At 42.7% G+C, this 22,030-nt stretch overlaps 2 protein-coding genes across 3 annotated transcripts in view; one reads left to right on the top strand and one right to left on the bottom strand.

Moving 5' to 3' along the window:
- Window positions 1-13,748, bottom strand: part of LOC109397513 (dual 3',5'-cyclic-AMP and -GMP phosphodiesterase 11) — a 460,696-nt gene extending 446,948 nt beyond the window's left edge. The window contains exon 1 of the mRNA XM_062850794.1: window positions 13,041-13,748. The gene's annotated coding sequence lies outside the window, so the exon portion shown is untranslated. The remainder of the gene's footprint in view (window positions 1-13,040) is intronic.
- Window positions 1-22,030, top strand: part of LOC109397554 (serine/threonine-protein phosphatase 2A activator) — a 205,608-nt gene that overhangs the window by 1,845 nt on the left and 181,733 nt on the right. The window lies entirely within an intron of this gene.

Here is a 22,030-nt window from a genome sequence, read left to right as displayed (position 1 = left end):
AACATGCACAACATTATTTTAGATGCATATGTTCTCTAAAAACTTGTGAAAACTTTGTTTTGACTTGAGTTATTTTCGAAAATCTTTTGAATAACAACTTTTTAACTGCAACATGTTTCGAGGTGTTACAACTTCAACTAAATCTATTGCAATATTGTAGGCTGCTGCTATTCTGCTCTTGTCTTCTTCCATCAATTGCTGGCGCTCATTCTCATCTCCAATCCACTCGTACGATGAAACTACATCCGAATCAGAGACCGCGTTGTCGCTTTGTTTCACTTTTTTCGCTTTTTTTTCAATTTTTCCTTTGGCTGTTTGCACTCGCCGGAGACAGCTTCATCAATCCCGGCTTCTGCTTCTTTTTCTACCTCGACATCTGATGCTGGATTTTGCTGTGTAACCTCCTCTCCTCGACGATCCAGAAGCATCTGTAGCATCTCAATTTCTTGCCATCGTAATAAATCCTCCCTTTTCGATGACGAAAATAGAGCACATCAGGAATTTTCTTCTCGACCTCCAGGTATAGCCCACGTATTCCAGTGAACATATCCAGCTGGAATTCAGCGGGGAAACGTTCACGAACAAGACGTCGAATTCTTCCGTACTTGGTAAGACGTACAGATTTAAAGCTGACCATCCTACTACTGTGCCTGACCGTTGGAGAGAGACACCGATAGATGCTCAACTACCTATTTTAGTATTAAGTAAACTGCAGAACGGTTAACATTTGTATGTTTTTTCGTGAATAAAGCTTATGCTGTAAAGGTCGTTGTGTTAGTTATATCGTCGTGTTACAGCTTGGGTGCTCAACCGGGATAAATTGAAGTCATTGTCTCGAAAACTATGTTCACGAACAGTGATCGTCAGTTATTTTATCATTGTGAAAATAACATGAACTTTCAACATTTTCGCGCTCGACCTCCAGTGTTTGATGGGAACATGTTTCGTTACCCTGCTCCAGAGTTTATGTCGGGCTTCGAGGAATACATGCGTCAAGTCAGATCGTTATATGTCGTCAGTGATGCTATGCTGTGTTCTTGTTTCATCGACTGTTTGAAAAATGATGCGCACATTTGGGCAAAAGTTTTTGGTCGCAGATGTACGAGCTTCTCCGATTTGAAAACATCGTTTATTAGAAAATTCTGGAATCCAGAAATTGAGAGGCGTGTGCGAGATGAATTCTACTATGGAACGTACCGGCAAATAAGAGATAGATCGAAAACAGCTAATTATTTTGTGGGACTGCTCCGGAGAGTCTCCAATCTTACTTCGCCGCCAACTGATCAACAATTTGTTCAGACTGTTTTGGATCATTTTCCATTCCATGTTCAGCTACGTATAAAAAACCTCTTTAACACCGAGGACGTTTATCTCGAGCTGCCTGCGTACGATCGAATGGTTAACGCGGTGAGGCGATATAGAACGATGCACAATAGAGAGCTGCGGGACACACCCAACAATTGTTATCACGATGCTGGAGACGGCGATGCACGTATTGATGATGTGGATAATAATGCAGCAGAATAGACTGCAGAAAGTGATACTGATATTTCGGCTGCTGTGTGCGATACTCTACCTCACAGCCTCGAGGGGGGAGTTGTGGCGACTATCGAAAATCGTACGTTCGTCGATCTGGTAAGACGTACAGATTTAAAGCTGACCATCCTACTACTGTGCCTGACCTTTGGAGAGAGACACCGATAGATGCTCAACTACCTATTTTAGTATTAAGTAAACTGCAGAACGGTTAAGATTTGTATGTTTTTTCGTGAATAAAGTTTATGTTGTAAAGATCGTTGTGTTAGTTATATCGTCGTGTTACAACAATAACACTTTTTTCCATCAGAATAATGGAAAGCAAGCAGCTCGGGATTCTGTTCCAGAAAGAACTTCATGGATCCTTCGGTCTTGAAACGTATAAAAATCGACATCTCGTCAGAAGTTTTATATACGGTTTCCATCATCGCTTGGTCGCCATTGATTCCCTTAACAAAGGGGGTCACATCCGCCAGAGATGGTTGAGTGACATCTCCTGGGAAGACAAAAGCGCAATCGTGTTTTTAACTTCCATCTCTCTCTCTACTTCGGCCGATGGGGAGAATAAATATCACTTCGACTGCAAACGCGCACCGAAAGCAAGCACGAGCGAATCAACACGTCTATTCACATCGAGGAGTCGTTCTCTGAATGCCAGTTTAGCCGTCCTGTAGACCTCGACCTTACTTCGCTAGGGTAGAATAGCCTTATCGGTGCAAGCTCTTTACATCCTCCTTCTAGCTCTTAGGAGTTCTGCAATTTCTGGACACCACCAGTGTACCGGTTTGCGTCCATTTCCATTAGGGATCGGTTTGGCATTGCGGTGTCACATGTACGGCTTAGGGTTCCGACTAGATCATCGCTGGATAGATCGTCGGTGTTACCCTCCGTAAGCAATCGCTCCACAAATGCCAAATTACTAAAAGTGATTATTTTGTATGTTATTGTGTTTGAGAGGCTCCCGCGGAACCTGTTCCAGGTGTTCCGGAGCGGTCATATAAGTTGATACATACTTCAGTCATTTTTTTCTGCCACATTCTCTCGAAATCATGAAAATTGATACGTCGCTCGGAATGTTTTGATTGCAAATCAGAAATGTCCCCGATAACATCCCCATGGAACCTGTGCTAGATGTTCCGGGGAGGCTATATTAGTTGATACAGACTTCAGTCTATTGTTTCTGACTCAGTCATTTGAAATCATGAAGATGAGGTTGAAAATCAGAAGTGCCTCCAATGAGGTCCCTCCGAACTTGTCTCGGGTATCCGGATGGATCAACTTATTCAAATCTGGATATCGCAGTTGAATTTCACTGTCCGCAGCAAAAAAAAAAATCGCTGAAAATCGATGGTGCATACAATAACATACGAAATAATCACTTTTAGTTATTTTGGCAACTCCCTAACCCCAACACAATCCGGAATACTCCCGGAATGGTTTCGGATATTGCATGGCCACTTGAGTTTAATAAACAAGTACAAATTTTATGATCGATTGAGGGCGACTTCAAAAACAATCGGATGGAAATTGGCGAAATGCCAGCATTTTGAAAATGAGTGGTCGGGAGTCGGGTTCGTGAAGGTTAAGTGGCGGCCCAGGTGAAGCACTTCGATACCGGAATAGCTGGCCAAGGGCCAATGAAGCCATGAGATGCTCCAGTGCGAGCTAACTAATCAGTAAATTCATTTCCAGCGATGGAAGAATGGCCAGGCACCCATATACGAGATGAACAGCGTTTGCTGAATTCAGATCCTCGATTTGAGTTCGACAAGCGATACGATAACTAACTTTGACAAGATTTAGCCGACGCAAGTGTTTTAATAGCAGCCTGGGTATCTGAACAGAAGTATATTACTTTACCCTGTACGTACTGCTGAAGTGTTGATTGCTCTCCGCACAATTTCGGCCTGAAAAACAGTGTAGTGTTTACCAAGTGAGTAAGACAGATGTAGCCTTAGCTGACGAGAGTGGACACCAGTACCTGCTCGACCTTCGAGAAGGGAGTCTTAAATGTAACATACGATGCCGTCTGAAATACTTCTTTCCATATATCCAGATGTCCACTCTTCCCGGGAATGGAATTTCATGGAAAATGTCCTACATGGGAAATTACAAGCAATTGCTAGATCACTTGGAGCAAAGATAGTTTTGTCCCAATTCATCAAAAGTGGAAACAACGAGGTGTGTGTTGATGTGCGGTTCACAGGAGTTTTCTCTAGTAGACCGAGTACCCTTAAACGGGAAATGCAGGAAAGTGCTTCTTGTTTGAGATGAATAGTAGTGGGACATCGTCAAACAGAACTTCGAGCGCTGCCGTGGGAGTTGAAGAGAACGCTCCAGACATCGCCATTGAACACATCCTTTGGAGATGGCCCAACTTTGATTGGATCGCTCTCATTTCACCCTTTTGCCACCACACAAGACATCCATAGGCCAATATTGGTCGAATTACAGTTGCGTAAATCCATTTGATACACTCGGGTTTGAGACCCCAAGTTGAACCAAAGGTTCGCCGGTATTGCCCGAAGGCCATACAAGCTTTCATGATTCTGAACTCAATGTGCAATGTCCAGGAAAACTCGGTATCAAGAATAACTCCAACGTACTTTACCTGTCCAGTCACATCAATTTCACAACCAAAAAGAAGCAAAGGTCGAACGCCATTTCGGTTTCGCCTTTCCGTGAAAAGAACAATACTGTAACAAATTTTGAAAACGACGGATAATCAATGGTACACCATTGATTATACGTCGTTTTCAAAATTTGTTACTGAATAGATGTTTTACTCCCGACAAACTCACAAAATTGTGAGTTCTTCCTTCGGAAGGGAAGTGAAGCGTGGGTCCCGAGATGAACTAGCCTAAGACTAAAAATCTCGTAAACCCTTATGTGGCCGACAGGGTACCCGGGTACCCAGCGCCCATTTAAAAAGCACGGTGTAGAAAACAGCAAAAAGTTTGTCGGACACATAACGGTTAATACAGATATAAAAAGAGAATGGCTATATTGGCGACACCAAGCCTCAACTACCAGAAGGTCGAAAAGAGTGCTGATGCACATACGAACTAACAATGATAGGTGGTCGTCGGCAAAAGCATAAGTAGGGAAACCCTATTATTGAGTTGCTTCAATAGCATATCTGCCACGAGATTCCATAAAAGCGGTGACAAGACTCCCGCTTGGGGGCATCCACAAACACTCAATTTCCTAATCGCTGCTAAGCGCAATGTCGAGAAGAGATCACTTCAATTCTTGGGATTTGTGCTAACATCAGAACGTCGACAATACTGGAACTAATTGTACATTGTTTCCTGAGTTTCGCTAGATCAGAGTTCTACCAAAGGGTTCCTTTTGTTACGGTCTTCATAGACCGTAGAGGGCAAGCCTCTTTAAAAGCTTCTATGATGAAGGTCTTTGTAGTATCAACGGCATCATCTAAATCACTTGGAGCGTCCATGGAATTTGGCCGCAACCAAATCTGTAAAGGAGATTCCAGTTGGGATTCCCGAAATGTAAAGTTGCAAAATAACATTCAAATGTTCAAAAAAGATGTAACCATGGTCAGATAAAGGTTCTTCATCTGACACATGCCAATTTTGTCTGCCCTCTGGCAGATACCATGCAGGTTGGGCGGCTGTCTATGTACCAATCCAAAATCTGAACTACTTAAGTACTCCATCAAACTGAAGTATCTCGTGGGTTAAGGTAAATCTCTCCCCTCTGTAATTATTGATATTTTTTATACATTCTACGGTGCATTCTATCGTCTACCACAGCAAGTAAACCGGCACTAACAATGCAAGCGCAGTTGTTCTCTTCCTCCACTGAACTGCACCACCACTGACTGAACCCAAAAAAAAAGTGCAGTAATCACTTTAGTAGTATTTCCCACAGGGAGAGAGCAAATAAATGCACTACTTTCTCTTCCTTGACGACGACGCTGCAGGGCCGCCGTCGTTTCGGTTCTGCCTGTGTGACGAACGAGAATCGTCTTTTAGATCACTGCCTGTTTGTTGATGCTGAGGCGAGGCTGCAACCGTGGTAGATACCACCGCAAACGAAGACAACCAACGATGACAACATCAACATCTCGCGCTTGCTACACGCGGTCACGTTCGGCGAACTTTGTCTTGAGTCAGAAGCCTCTCTGCACGGCCGCAACCTACCCACAAACCGCACTCGTGGGTGATCGAGCACTAGAGTGGTCCAATAGCTTGAGGAAAAGTGAAAAGAGTGAAATTTTAGGTCTTACTCGATACCATGTTACGAATGTAAAACTAAAGGCCTTAATTCCACAATATTTTGGAATGGTCAAGGTAGGGTATCCGTTAAGATCTCAGGTTAGTCTCTCATACTTTAACTTATATGTGTGGATCTAATAAGATTCATTCATATTCATTGGAGGCTTTTCACGAAGTCAAGAACATCACTACAATTCTACTCCTCAAATCTAAAAATAGATGGTTGGATGTTATAAATGTAATCCTATTCAAAGAACAAAACCAATAAATTCTTGTAGGCAAAGCTTAGAACTTCGACGTTTCGAATGATCTAGTCTTATTTGAAACAATCTTTAAACCTGTTCTTGTTGTCGGTCTAATAGAAACAAACTATTCTGAGTCCCTTCCATTCGAAAATTCCATGTATATGTTAAAATCGCACGAAGATTCGGGATGGAAACATATATGTCCAGGTATATCTCCAAATTCTTTCGAGGGTCTCTGTCAGAGTGCTAATGCGAATCCGTGGGGTGATGCCTACAGGATCGTGATGGCCAAGATGAGGGGTGTAATGGCTCCTACAGAGCAATCTTTAGAGATGTTGGAGGGAATCATCGAGGGGCTTTTTCCGCGTCATGATCCTAGTACTGGGCCTCCTCTCGTAGGACAGCCGGGACTGGGGCTGGTGATGAGGAGAAGGTCATCGATCTGGAACTTGCGGGAATAACAAAGTAACTTAGCTTACGATGAAGTTCCGAACCTGGCGTTAAAAGTAGCTATTGCAGAGGCTCCCGAGATGTTCAGGTCTGCTATGCAGAAATGCCTGAACGAGGAAGTTTTCCCAGAAGTGTAGAAGAGGCAGAGCCTGGTTCTATTGCTAAAGGCGAGGAAACCACTCGGAGACCCGTCAGCATATAGACCAATATGCTTGATCGATACGGCGTGAAAGGTGCTCGAAAAGCTCGTCCTTAATAGAATGATGAGGAACACCGAGGGTGTAAATGGTCTTTCGAGTAGCCAGTACGGCTTCCGGAAGGAGATGTCGGCCGTAGACGCTACCCTGTCGGTTACAAAAACCGCCAAGAAAGCACTTAGGCGTGAGAGAAGAGGGATTCGCTACTATGCAGTAGTGACTCTGGATGTAAGAATGCGTTCAATAGCGTCAGTTAGCCAGCTAGTGCCGATGCGCTCCTGCGTCTGGGTATATCCGGGTACCTGTACAAGATTCTCGGAAGTTACTTCCAGAATCGAGTACTAGTTTACAACATAGATGTGGGTCGGAAGTGCTTTCACATAAACTCAGATTCTATCCTGGGTCCGGTGATACGGAGAGTCATGTACGACGAGGTGTTGAGGTAAGAGCTCCCGGTGGGAGTGTCGGTTTTGCTGACGACATCACACTGGAAGTCTACGGTAACATGACGGTGAATCGATCGAAGAAGTGGAGTTGACTACTACCCACACGATCAAGGTTTTGGCGGCGTGGATGAGATCCTGGAAACTGGAGTTGGCTCATTACAAAACTGAGGTGGTGGTTGTGAACAACCGGAAATCGGAGCAACAAGCGGTGATCAGTGTAGGCGATTGCACTATCACGTCGAAGCGCTCCGTTAAACTCTTGGCCGATCATCAGATAAGCTTACCTTCGGTAGCCACGTTGATTACGCCTGTAGAAGAGCCTACACAGCTATAGTGGCATTGACCCGGATGATGTCCAACAGCTCTACGGTGTACGTCAGTAAGCGCAAGCTTCTGTGTAGTGTCGCTACGTCCATACTAAGGTATGGCGTCTCGGCGTGGGGCACTGCTCTAAGTACCGAAAGCTACCGTGGTAAGCTGAAAAGTACTTACAGGTTGATGTGCCTGAACGTTGCGAGCGCGTGCCGTGCCGAGTCACACGACGCGCTCTGCGTCTTCACTGGTATCAGTGGTATGGTGCCTATCGGCTTCCTTATCAGGGATGACATGGAGTGCTTCGAAATGCGCGGCACAAGAGGCATACGCAGGACTACCAGGATGGCCTCCATGGTCAAATGACAGTGCGCGTGGGATAGTTCCATCAAAAGAAAGTGGACCCACAGATTGGTTCCGAGGGTAGATAGCCGGATTAACAGGCGCCATGGGGAAGTAACATTCCACCTGACACAGTTCCTTTCAGGCCATGGTTGCTTCCGACAGTATATACATCGTTAGGGTCATGCTGGTTCTCCCGAATTTCCGGTTTTTGCTGGTTTAGAGGAAACGAAACACGATTTGTTCGTGTGCCCGCCTTTTCGCACAATGCGTGACCACATGCTTGCCGCATGCGGTGAGGATACAACTCCGGACAATCTTGTTCAGAGGATGTGTAGGAATAAGTTCGGCTGGAATGCCGTTTCAACGGCTAACACCCACATCGTCTTGGAGCAACAGAGGAGGTAGAGCGTGGACTTAGAGAATGCTAGTTCAGATGCGGTACAAAAGCCGGTCCAGGGATTCGAAGTCGGCTTCGTAGGTCATGTCGGTGCCCTGCGTTCAAAATTGATCCTTACAGCGATTAAGTGGCTGCGGAGAGAACATCCTGGTAGCGTTGCTGCCGTGGTGTCGGTCTACTGGGTTGGATCCGAGCTCGCGATTGGAATGGGGTCCCCGGAAAGGGCCGAGGCAGGTAGAGACCCAACTGTCAGCAACCGTCCGGTGTAGCAGATCAACTCGCGTTGCACGCAAGTGCAGGCGTGGTGGTTGACTCTGCTTGCATTCCGAGGACAAACGAAGTGATGAGGACCACTTGAGAATCTGGCTAAGCGCCAGCATGCTACCTTGGTTGACTCCTAAAAGCGAGTCATCGATGTTCGTTGCTGCAGACTTTGCAGCTAACCTTAAGGGTGCGATATGTACTACCCCTCTATGAAGCAATGTCTTCTTGATGGTTCCTGAGAGACGAAAAGCTTGGCGACCATGGGAATGTCGTTTAGTGGGTCGAGGAAGAAGGAGTCCTGGGTTTTACTTTGCCTGTAGAAGGCGGTCCTTAACTCCACACCACCTCGACCTTCATGTTTTGGTGTCTGTTAAGCAGATCCCCCCATGGTTTTGAAACAAAAAAAAAATACCCAGACTGTTTGGGCAGCGGGACGGGGGTCCTGGAGCTTGACGAACCTCCCCGCCCCCCACACCCCTTTTTGCGAGTCAGTAGTGGAAGCAGTGGTAGTGGATAGTTTAACTCCCTCAAGCGAGTGGGCTAGCGAGGTGTCCTCTAAGAAGAGCAGAAGGAGATGAAGCAGGCTGCGCACATGCTTAACCCTATCATTAGTTCTGCGTCTAACATCAGCAAAGCCCTCAAGCAGGCCCTGTTTAGACTTCAAAAGTCGATGATGGCAGCCAAGCAAGATCATGCGAAACTCATGGCAACTGCGGACACCGGCAAAACCCATGAAGTTGAAGTTTTCGAAATCTACCCAGAAGCAAGCGCATGTAAGGCAGCTGTCAGGTGAGGAGAGGAGCTACCAGGCGGTGCCCGTAAAGTTAGGCAACTGTTAACCCCAAAGGTCGTAGGTACACCAGGCTTAAGAAACGTAGGATGGCAGGTGCCAAGCGCAAAGAGGGTAACGCGTTCGTCATCAAGACTGAAGGCACATAACATAAATAGAACTCTGGCTCAAAAAGTTGATGTCTTTCCGATTTCGTACGCTGGTATCCAGGGCATCGAAATGTCAAATGTGTTACATATAACATTATTGCCCTATGATTTTTCAGCATGCTAGTATACTGGGTCAACAAAGTCGATTTTTTAGAACAAAGCTTTTTCGAATCCTTTTGGGATCCAAAACAACTGTGCAAAATTTGGGAGCGATTGGTGGCGTTCCCGTATTCCGCATTGCGATTGAAATTTGTATGGAATTTAATATGGGAAAACGTGATTTTCTGCATTTTTTTCTAAATTGTTTTTTTTTTGTCTAAAACGATCAAACTAATGACGTTGAAGTATAGCCTAAGATATGCCGAAAAACTTTGCCAAAGACCGCAAAGTGATCCGACATTTGCGAAAAAAGTTATAACGTACAGATTGCCCGGTGGGGCTTAACATTTAACATGTAAAAGAATAACATCAATAATAAAATCTCAAGTGTTGGCCTAAGTTGCCAAGCGAATAACTTCGGATCACTTTGCAGTCTTCGGCAAAGTCTTTTGGTATATCCTAGGCTATACTTAAACATCATTAGTTACATGGTATTAGAAAAAAAAAATAATTCAACTTATGAGTAAAATGCAAAAAAGTACGTTTTCCCATACTAATTTCCATACAAATTTCAATCGCAATGCGGAATACGGGGACGCAACCAATCGCTTCCAAATTTTTCACAATCGTTTTGGGCGCTAATACAGATGGAAAAAAACTTTGTTCCGGGTTGATGCGATCAAATTTAAATTTTCTCCATACAGCGTTGACACACTCTAATGTATACCATTTTTCATAGCTAAATTGTGATGAAACTTTGTAAACTCAATTCAAAAACACGTTTTCTAGCCTTAAATACCTACAAAAAGAGATCAATATGTGAAACGTATTTCCAAGACTTCAATGAATTAATGACAAAATGAATAAGTGGACTTTTAGAAGCTAGTTTTGCGCATGTCTCAGATGTCCATTGCCCATCTTCGCTCCTGTATTCTTTGCCAAAACTGGAATACTGGTTGGATCAGATATTTTTTGTTTACCAAAATAAATGACAGTTCGACGCCTTTTACAAAAGGCCAGTTTCGCGTGCTGGAAAAAGGATACAACTTTTTCCTTCGCTCTGACTATGGACTTCCACTTATGTTATGTGCTGAAGGTTCTAAGTACTCGGCAGTTTGAAGGTGATAAGGTGTGACGCCACGCTTGACCTGGGATCCAACGTACATAGTATTGACGTATTCGTACAGGTGAAATGATCCTCAAGCTCAAGCGCGACAAGGAGCGGTGGAACTAGGTCACAAGTCATGGAGGGTCACAACGCTGCACGAATCCTCCCAAGTGTTTGATTTGCTCCGGGAAATCCGTAAACAGCAAGCACTCAACAAGAGGGGCTTTAGGAGAGCCTTTGAGGAGGCCCAAGATACCTGGCTTTTAGAAGAGCCGAAGCTGACAAATCACAGTGCATGTAACGCAGTTGCACCTGAATCACTGTGACGCAGCTCAGCAACTGCTTTGTCAGGTATTGGGGAAGTGAAGGACGGATATCGCCATCATAGCGGACCCGTATCAAGAATACGCCGGTAACAGCAACTAGGTTGCGGATGGGACCGGAAAAATGGAGGAAATATGAACGACGGGTAAGTACTCCGTCCAGGACTTCGGAGTTCATATCTACTGTCTACTCTGGGCTTCGAGGTCGCCAAAAAACGGTATCTCCTTCTGTGGCTAATATGTGCCTGGTCTGTCAAGCAGTTTACGCAGATTTCGAACTATATGAAGACCGTGCTGACTGGCTGAAGGCCGGTGATAATAGCAGGTGATTTCAATGTCTGGGCCATGGAATGGAGAAACCGTTTCACGAACCATCGGGGTCAGATTCTGCTAGAGGCACTGGCTATGCTAGATGTCGATTGGGCTAATGTTATCCATTTGAGTAACAGGGCACAATTCAAGCTTGATAATTGTCAATTTGTGATATTTTCGTTTATTCAAACATTTATAATGTTCTATGTATCGTGATATGCTAATACATTCGAATTTATTAATTTTCTTTTGTTTAGGTAACAAACGGACAGAATTTTGGATACATTACTCGACAAACCTTGACGAACTGGTAAGGTCCAGAATTCGATTTTAATGTATACGCTTCGGGTTTAATATTCGATTACTCCTAAGAACGTAATAAGCTGATTGTCATTTTAACTACCGTCAAATGGGGTAACTTGCAACATTTTTTGACTTTGAAGCAATATTATTGAGAATCTGAACATTTTTAACATACTGTAAAGCATCGTGAACACTAATTACCACGAGTAGAATACTATGTAGAACTTCATTTAATAAAATAGGTTGTCAACTAAACAGGAGGTGTGAAATACATGGCTGTTGCAAATTACCCCATCTATGGGGTAACTTGCAACACATGACATGAAGCTAAGTTAGCAACCATTAAACTGCACTAACATTCTAGTTCTTGGACATATTATAAGTTTTTAATGTAATGCATGAAAAATGCTTTGAAAAGATGTACACTAACAAATTGAAATATGATTTTTTATTAAAGGGTTGGTAGTTATTATAAACGAGAGTATATCGTTTCACAACACGTCTTACGTCACTCAAATTTAAAATATTTATGGATCTCGTGACTCAGTACTAGTAACAAAATGCCAATAATGCTTTATGTAATTTGTTGGAAAGGTAAAGTGTTTCATTTTTTAGGTTATTTTCAGTATGAAGTGGTGTTTGGCTACTTCAGCTAAAATAACATGATTTAAAAATCCATTCAACTATTTACAAAGTTTAAAGCCGTCAATTTGGACATTCTATTGAAATAATTTATTCCATCTAGGTTCACAATAGATGTTGGTGATTGTTTTAGAACGTTTATAAACTGAATTAAACTTTCATACAGGTGAAACATGAATGAAGTTTCAAAATATGGAAGTTTATAACAATGCTTGAAAGTCGCGTGCAAAAAATGCTAAAATTTAGTGGACAATTGAAAATGAACACATCACGTAATTAATAAATGATTCATTTCGATTATTTCTATCCGAAATATCGTGCAATGAAAATAAATAACAGAAAGTTTTATTAATTCTAACTGTTGCAAGTTACACCATAGTGGTTGTCGAATATGTTTATGATTTTTTACATTACTTAGTCGATAAGTTTATCAAACTTCAATCGTTCAGCTAGGCTTACTATTGAGTATCCCAACTGTAAGCAAGGTCATCAGACTTATAGCGCTTACCATATGAGAGAGGTAAAGCACGATTTCCATACTTGTTTTTATGGCATAAAATGAGCAAACCGTTTTAACAGTGTAACTAAACCATAAACAAAGAAACAAAACTATTTTTTCCACTAAAACGATCTTTGGTACACATAATTTTGTTAACCAAAATGGTGGAGCATACTAGCTTTCATTATCATGAAAACATAGTTCACATTTTATGTATGTCATCGTGTTGCAAGTTACACCGCTGTTGCAAGTAACCCCGTTTGACGGTACGTCAATATCTTATCCATTTCCAGTCGAAATTTGCAGTTATAATAATTTGTAAAATGATTAATTGCCTAAAATATGAAGCTAAATGTTTTCCGCATAAATTTGGTCAACTTACCGTACAAACTTTAGGATGCCTGCATCAGAACTAAGATTTCCAGAGAATAATACTGACTACCTAGACTTCCCTATCGCGGTTTACCATTTCAGATTTGGTTTATTTTGAGCCACTCTAGTGACCGCACAGCAACAACGACGCGTGCGAATGTAGGTCTGTGGCGCACGGCGTGGTCAGGTCAAAGTGGATCAAAATTTACACTCACTGGCACTGTTGGTTGCACACTGCACTTCTCTTCTCGGTTGACCAAGACGGATTACGACTTGACAGCGAAACTCGATTTATTCTTCTTGAAGAAACTTCAACGTTGCAAAGGATCGGTCTTCAACGGGCCTCCGAAGGTCACTCCGACGCACTTCTTCCACGGTTCAATACACAATACCATCACTGAGAACCTGATTTATTGCCGTTGTTGAAGAGAAACAGACCAAGTAGCACTACACACTAGAGGTACACGAGGAATCTGAATTGGAGAAAAACGCCAACAAGCGATGCGTTGCGAGAGATATTATAAAAACAATAATATCCCAAGACCGCGGCCGCGGCAAAGACGAAGAAAGGGAAACACCACTCGACGGACTGACGACGACGCCGACGAAGAAGGTTCTTTCCGCACACGACAACGGCCACGACGACGACGACGACGACGGCGAAATTACAACAAGCATTCGGTACAATACGACAGAGAGCGCGCTCACACACGTCCGAACAGACGGCAAGACGATCGGTATCTGACTTGCCTCTCGGTCTCCGCTGGTTTGGTTGGGTGGTTAGTTTCATTTCGTATCGGATTGGACTGGCTGGAGCATATTGAAGGAGCTCGCAAAGTTGGGGAGCTCGTGTGCTCTGAACAGACAAAAGCCGCACGCTTTTTGGAGGCAGTCGGTGCCGCCCGGGAGAAGAGAAGGAAATCCTATCCACTAGCCAGCAGCCCAGCCTCAGTGATGACGACGGAGCACCGCGGTGGCGGTAAATTTTGCAGTTTTGTTTTTGTAGGTCTTTTCTTTTGCTCTACTACTCTGTTGAATATTGGACCATGTGTCGTTCGTTTGACTCGGAAGTGTGCCGTTAAAACAAGCGTCGTTTCACTGATACAACCTGTAGATGTAGGACACTTTTTTGGGCATCTGGTTACTATCCTTTTACCGGGTTGCAAGGAACGTGGGTGACTGAAACTAAACTCAATATAATAAAGAAAAGTTTTCAAAGATTGTTGAGCACATAATGGTTTCGATTTTCTTGCCGATGCCGTGCTCAAACATCAGGATCATGTTCATACACATTGTGTAACTAACTTTCGCAACTTTTTCTTAGTTTGGATCTCGTCATCTCCCAAGAATCTCAAATAATCACATCATAAGTTGAACGCGCTAGAAGCAGCCACAATAATTTCTTCTTGTAAGAAGTAAGACGCTAATTGGTATCGAGTAGATAGGAATGAATGGGTGTTGTCTTACAGCAACAGGCACTAAGAGTTCCCATAAGCGTTAACTACAATAAAATAATAATACACGCTCGCGTCAGAATACCCATTTTTTCATTGCTATCTCTGTCGCTCTTCAAGAGGCTCCATTTAAAAATACCCATTTATAAGTTGAGCCGCCCAACTTCAAAATGGGTATTTTTAAATGGAGCCTCTTGAAGAGCGACAGAGATAGCAATGAAAAAATGGGTATTCTGTCAGAAGCGTGTATGAAACGGCATGGTAGCTGTTTAATGATAAATTTCTAAGCTCTACAGTCTGCTAAGCGCTGGACTGTACCCATGGTGGTGTATAGGGCCGTCATGAACGATGTCAATCCTGGGTGATTGCCCGCCATCGCCATTGCATTTCAGTCGACTACTTTTATCTCTTTATTGAGACAGCGTCACCGTGGGCATCTGGGCCTTGCAATACGCCACAAGTGTTCCAAGATAAACAAATTCTTCAACAACTTCAAACTCATCCCCATCAATCACTACCTCACCACTAACACCACTAGACCTGTCTCTGTCTCTAACTGCTATCATGTACTTCGTCTTGGTAGAGTTAATCGTCAAATCTATTCTCGCTATCTTTCTCTTCAGATAAGCATAGGCTTCCTCCACTACCCTACGATCGATGCCGATGAGATCAATATCTTACGGGAACTAACTGGATTTACGGAAACTTGATGTTTTTGCCTTTCTCGTACACTAAGTGTACTGGAAAGGCTATATGCTCACTCCAACAATGACTTTTTGATAGAAGGCCCGGAGGGTCGAGTCACATATACCAATCGATTCAGCTCGACGAATTGAGGTGATGTCTGTGTGTGTGTATGTGTGTGTGTATGTGTGTGTACAAATAAACTCACATCAGTTTTTGGCAGTAAACTTGAACCGATTTTAATGACCGATGGTTCATTCGACGCGGCATCTGGTCCCATTGTTTTCTATTGAAAATGGTTCGGATCGGTCTAACCGTTCCGGAGTTATAGCCATTTAGGTGTTCCGGATCGGTACCCCTGGAAGGGGCCAGACATGAAAATGCACCAAATTCATGCATGCGACCCATCAAACCACGGCATTTACGATTATCTGATGAACGGTCAGCAGGAAAATAATATCAGACCTTGTCTGAACCGGTAGTGTTCCGGAACCGGTTCTGGGTGTCCCGCCGGAAGTGGCCAAATATCAAATTGAACATAACCGATGCATACGACACATCAAACAGCGGCTTTTTCGATAACTTGATGAACGGTTAGCAGGAAAACATTATCAGACCATATCTGAACCAGTAGTGTTCCGGAACCTGTTCCGGATGTTCCGCCGGAAGTGGCCAAATATAAACGAGTACCAAACCGATGCATGCGACTCATCAAACAGCGGCATTTTCGATAATCTTATGAACGGTAAGCAGGAAAACAGTATCAGACCATATCTGAACCGGTAGTGTTCCAGAACCGGTTCCGGATGTCCCACCGGAAGTGGCCAAATATAAAAGTGAACCAAACCCATGCATGCGACACATCAAATCACGGCTTTTCCAATAACCTGATGGCCGGTTATTAAAGAAGTAAGCTCAGACCACATACGAGACTGCCGATTGAAATCCGGAACCGGTTCCGGGTGTCTCGCCGAAAATGACCAAATATAAAAGAGTACAACACCCATGCATGCGACACATCAAACAGCGGCATTTTCAATAACCTGATGAACGGTTAGCAGGAAAACAGTATCAGACCATATCTGAAGTGGTAGTTGTCCGGAACCGGTTCCGGGGGTCCCGACGGATGTGGCCAAATATAAAAGAGTACCAAGCCCATGCATGCGATACAACAAATAACGGCTATTCTGATAACCTGATGACTGGTTTTCAAGGAAATAGGTTAGGACCACATTAGGGACAGCCGGTAGTGCCGTAACCAGTTCCGGGTGTCCCTCCAAAAGCGGCCAAATATAAAATTGAACTGAATCTCTGTATGCGACACATAAAAGCTCGTATTTTTTGATAACCTTATGAACGTTAGCATGCAGACAGGTTCAGACTGGTAAACAAATGTTTTACGCATATGGTCAAATCTCAATCGTTACGTAGTAATTGAACTTTACATGTTTCTGACTTTGCTTGCCTCAAACTGGCTATAACTTGAAAATGGTCAAACTTATCGCATTTGAAAGATTATTAAATTTGCTACCAAAAAAATATCTTGGAATCTATTGGTTTAGTTAGATAACTAAAGCAAAAAAGCTCGAAAGTAGTGTTTTGTCTTTCTCGTTCACTTAGTGTACTAAAAACTATATGTTCACTCAAAAAATGATTTTTCGAAGAAAGGCTGGAAGGATCAAGTCGCATATACCAATCAACTCAGTTCAACGATTTGAGATTATTTGTTTAATCACCGTTAACAAAAAAGATATAGAATTGAGATTATGTGTGTATGTGTGTGTGTATGTATGTATGTATGTGCGCAAAATAAATTCACTCACTTTTAAGACACTTCCCATTGGCTGATTTTTCGGATTATAGCTTGAATCGAATCGAAATTGTTTGCTATCAAAAATGGTCCAGATCGGCCAAGGCATTCCGGAGTTATGGCTATTTCAGTGATCCGGACCAGCACCGGTAGAACTAGCCGTATATAAAACTGAACTAGCCCCTTCATGCGATACATCAAACTGTGGCGATTTTTGTAACCTTTAGCATGGTTGACGAGTTTTGTGCGGAAATCAACATTGGAGACCAGAAACTCCACGATGTCGGCCCAAAATTAGAGATGGCAGCCAAATGTTCAAGGTGGCGGCTCAAAATTCAAGATAGCGGCTGTTTAATAGAAATTTTGGCTCTTAAAGCATGCCATATGGGAATATTTGATATGGGGAAGATGCCTGGACTAGAAATGGCGACTAGGATATCCAAGATGGCGGTCTAAAACCCAAAATGGTGGCTTCAAATTCAAGATGTTAATGAAGTTTTAGGACCTAAAACCATGCAATATGAGTATATTTAGTATGAGGAAGATGTCTGGAGTCCAAAAAGGCCGACCAGAATATCCAAGATGGTGATCAAAATTTTAAGATGGCGGCTTTTTAATGGAGTTTTAGGCTCTAAAACCATGCAATATTGATATATTTGGTATGGGGAAGACTTCCAGAGTCCATAATGGCGATCAGGATATCCAGGATGGCGATCTAATGTTTAAGATGGCGGCTCCAAATTCAAGATGGCGGCTGTTTAATGAAGTATATTTTTCGTGGGGAAGATGTCTGGACGCCAAAAATGGCGACTACAACATCCAAGATGGCAATTTTAAATCCTAAATGGCGGCTTCACATTCAAGATAGCGTCTTTTTCTTAAGAGTTAGAGGCTCAAACATTAAAAGTCAGATAAGCGATATGATTTGTTTTTATCTGTATTAACGAGATTTTTAGCCCTAGGCTAGTTCATCTCGGGACCCACGCTTCACTTCCCTTCCGAAGGAAGAACCCACATTTTGTGAATGTCAATTTCTTGATTTTGCTTTGGCTGACCAAGCCATGTGGGAAATTACACTGTTGAAAATGCTTTGACATCCATGTGCACAACAGAACATGTGCTCGATGAACAAATTGAGATTTGAAATTATGAAAAGAAATCCACGTACTCCGGTGAGACTCGAACTCACGACTCCCAATTCGCTAGACGGGCGCTTCTATTCCTTCAAGCTACGGAGTCACTCGACTATCTCCGTCGCCAACAGGCCTAGAACTGAACTCGATTCCACAATCACACATGGTTATCTTCTTTTCACAATCCAAACCCCCTTCGGATGGGATTAGATGAACATCTAACACATTGTCTGTTGTGCACATGTATGTCAAAGCGGGAGAGGAAGTTATTTTTAAATTGTCGAGAGCTTCGGGCACTGCCTTCCAATCACTTATTGGTATGGCAATTAGTGTGCAGTCGGACTCTCGACGGGTCGGTCCTCGGCCGACCGAATACGGTAAGGGTGACCGTAGCACCTTACAAATGTCAATTTCTTGATTTTGCTTTGGCTGACCAAGCCATGTGGGAAATTACACTGTTGAAAATGCTTTGACATCCATGTGCACAACAGAACATGTGCTCGATGAACAAATTGAGATTTGAAGTCGAGAGTCCGACTGCACACTAAGGACTGTTCAATTTATAAAACGGACAACTTTACAAGGCTATAAAAAGAAGACGCATACTTCAAATTTCACCACCCTTGTTTCGTTGTTCAGTACATCATCTGTCATTATAGTAATGATTTTTGAATCGGATAAAAATAGTTTTATTTCATAGAAAATCGAACAGATGATAAATGAGGTGAATTTTACGATTGCTGAAAATTGAAAATATACACAAAACTACTGTTCACAAATGGTATATCGTTTTGATTATCAGACAAGTATGTGCCATGCTGCAGCAGCATGAGTAATAAACATTCTGGCGAAGTTTAAGCTCAATTGGAAAATTAGTTGTTGAAATATTAAAGTCTCAAGTGAGATTCGATTTTTTGATTAAAATTTCATTGTAAAGCAAAAAGGGCATGAACAAATTCGATAAATGATTTTTTTATGCATCCAGTCGAAAGTAGGCATAATGTTGTTTCAAATGCAGAAAACTGCTTCGTAATAGCATTGCTGGTTTGGTTACTGTGCGCCATTACAGACACAGTAATCAAAACAGTTTCGTTCTTTGAAGGTTCTTCCAAATAACAATGCAACCTAATGCAAATTTTACATAACAATGATGCTGAAAATATAAAATTTTACATCCGATTGTTATTGAATAAGGTGTACAATAACATAGAATCAACTTTGTTGAAAATAAATAATAACAAGATTCTCTAGAGTCAAAAATCGGCATCAATGGAGCAAAAAGTATGCATTTTTTTACTATGACCATCTTTATAGATTAAATTTTTGATGAAGAATGCAATTAAAAGTAAATTTTTCTTCTATATCATCCAGAAATCAGTGTTCTACTGCTCTGGACAAGTTTTGAGCCGAATCCGTTGTGCTATTGCATCACAGGACTTAAATAAATATTTTTTAATAATTTCTTTGTAAACAAAGTAATTTACTGTATCAAGCTGGAGGCTGCTTGGTGCGTTATTACTTACTAACTATTGAGTTTTACCTTTAGTAGAATAGTATAAGATTTCAATACATTAAAAATTTCATGAAAATATGCATGTTTAGTATGTGGAAAGTTATGTCGAATTTTGTGAAATGGGTTTTTATTGATGTTTTACGAAAATCGCTTCAGTTAGACAAAAAAGGACATTTTGCCTAATGTTATATTTTTCCTACATTTGAGAATAACTATAGAAAGTTATGCAAAAAACTGATAATGATTTTATTGAAAAATAAAAAAGATATCGCACAAGCAAGTTGTCCGTTTTATAAATTGAACAGTCCTTAATTGCCATACCAATAAGTGATTGGAAGGCAGTGCCCGAAGCTCTCGACAATTTAAAAATAACTTCCTCTCCCGCTTTGACATACATGTGCACAACAGACAATGTGTTAGATGTTCATCTAATCCCATCCGAAGGGGGTTTGGATTGTGAAAAGAAGATAACCATGTGTGATTGTGGAATCGAGTTCAGTTCTAGGCCTGCTGGCGACGGAGATAGTCGAGTGACTCCGTAGCTTGAAGGAATAGAAGCGCCCGTCTAGCGAATTGGGAGTCGTGAGTTCGAGTCTCACCGGAGTACGTGGATTTCTTTTCATAATTTCAAATCTCAATTTGTTCATCGAGCACATGTTCTGTTGTGCACATGGATGTCAAAGCATTTTCAACAGTGCACATTTTGTGAGTTTGTCGAGAGATTCGATCCCAGGTCCTCGGCGTGATAGTCAAGTGTTCTAACCATCACACCAGGTCCGCTCCACTAAACGATATGATTTCTGGTATCATGAAATGGATTTCTGTTGTATTCTGAATTGTATGAAAGTGCGATATACATCAACATTTCGCTTGTGTTTTATTGAAATTGGGTTTCAAAGGCACGAGAAAGGCGCCATCACCGCTAGGTGGATTAATTTGGGTTTTTTTTGTTTAACCCTTCTAGGATCTAGGATGTTAGGATGTTTGCACCACGACGGCGTAGTGCACGTTCAGCGTGCCTGTCTGGGTTGTATTGACCCCAACATCCTACTAGGGTTAAATCATTGCCAAACGAGGTAGACACTTCGTCTGCGATCCGAATACTTGATTTTGATCCATCCAGCGTTGCGCATAATTAGTTTCGCTGGAAATCTATGCTCTGTCATTATTTGCCAAAGCTAATTTCTTTTCATTGAATCGTACGCTGTGTTAAAATCAAGTTATATTTCCAAAATTTACCAAGGATCATCAGCAGGTTAAACATTTGATCCGTCGTTGATCGGCCTTTACGAAAACCATTCTGGTATTCACCAACGAAGGACTCCTCAAGAGCTCTCGTACGCCTTATTTATTCTTAAACGCGAAAATTGAAGAGGGTAATCCCTATGTGATTGGCACACTCTAGTCTGTGCCATTCCTAGTGGATTGGGTGTATGAGGCCATCCAACCAGCTGGCATGCAATTCTTCATCCTCCAAAATCTTTCCAATAATCTGGTGGATTTGCTTCCATGCTTAAGACTGGGATCTCGTCCTTCCCAGCAGCCTGACTGTTTTTCAGCTCCTTATGGGCTTTCTTTACTTCATCCAGTGTCGGTGGTTCCACTGACGGTCAAATCCATTATGTTAATCCTATTAGTGGTTGATCCTTCACTGCAGCATGCTATTATGTATTCAACAAATCTTCGAAGTACTCGTTCCACCTGGCTGCCACCATTGATTTGTCTGTAAATTTCCTTCTCATTTATTGCACATGGCGGGCACTGGCGCAGCCTTGTGCCGCGGACCATTGACAGTTGCATAAAATCTCCGCATATCGTTACCGTCCATACTTTCCTGTGCTTCAGCAATCACACTCTCTTGGTGCTGCCATTTTTTACAGCGGTGGATTCGTTTCTAGTCTGCTCTTGCCGCTCTATACCGCTCTCTGTTAAGTCGTGTAGCGGCCCACTTGCATTCGAATTCTGGCGGCATTCTTTTCGTTCGTCACTCGTTGGCACGGTAAAGGCTGGGTACGCAACGCAATTCAGATCCCATTGTGATCCACTAGCCTCTGTCCAGCAACTCCTATCCCTACCTCCTCGCGGTACCAGCCGGAAACTACGAGCAACTTTAGGGAAGATCGGGTAACCAACCCCGGTGGGAGCTTTGGTCGTAGGCTGACAGGGAAGAGGGGTCTGCTTCGGTAAACCTGAGCTGTTCTCCAGGAGGAGCGACTCATAACAGCGTCTGATCCCCATGTTAGGGGCGGCTGATCAACGTCCGAGTGCCAGGGAAGGACTCTAAGCTCAACTGTGCACTATGGTCGTCCGGAAAGTAGGTGGTTGGTGTCAGGCCTTACGAGCCAGCCGTAAAAAAACATTGTAACGGAAAACCAGCAACAGAATAATACGAACCGAGACCAACGG

This window comes from Aedes albopictus, chromosome 2, assembly GCF_035046485.1.
Source record: "Aedes albopictus strain Foshan chromosome 2, AalbF5, whole genome shotgun sequence".
Lineage (NCBI taxonomy): Eukaryota > Metazoa > Arthropoda > Insecta > Diptera > Culicidae > Aedes > Aedes albopictus.
This window is presented reverse-complemented; position numbering and strand designations above follow the sequence as displayed.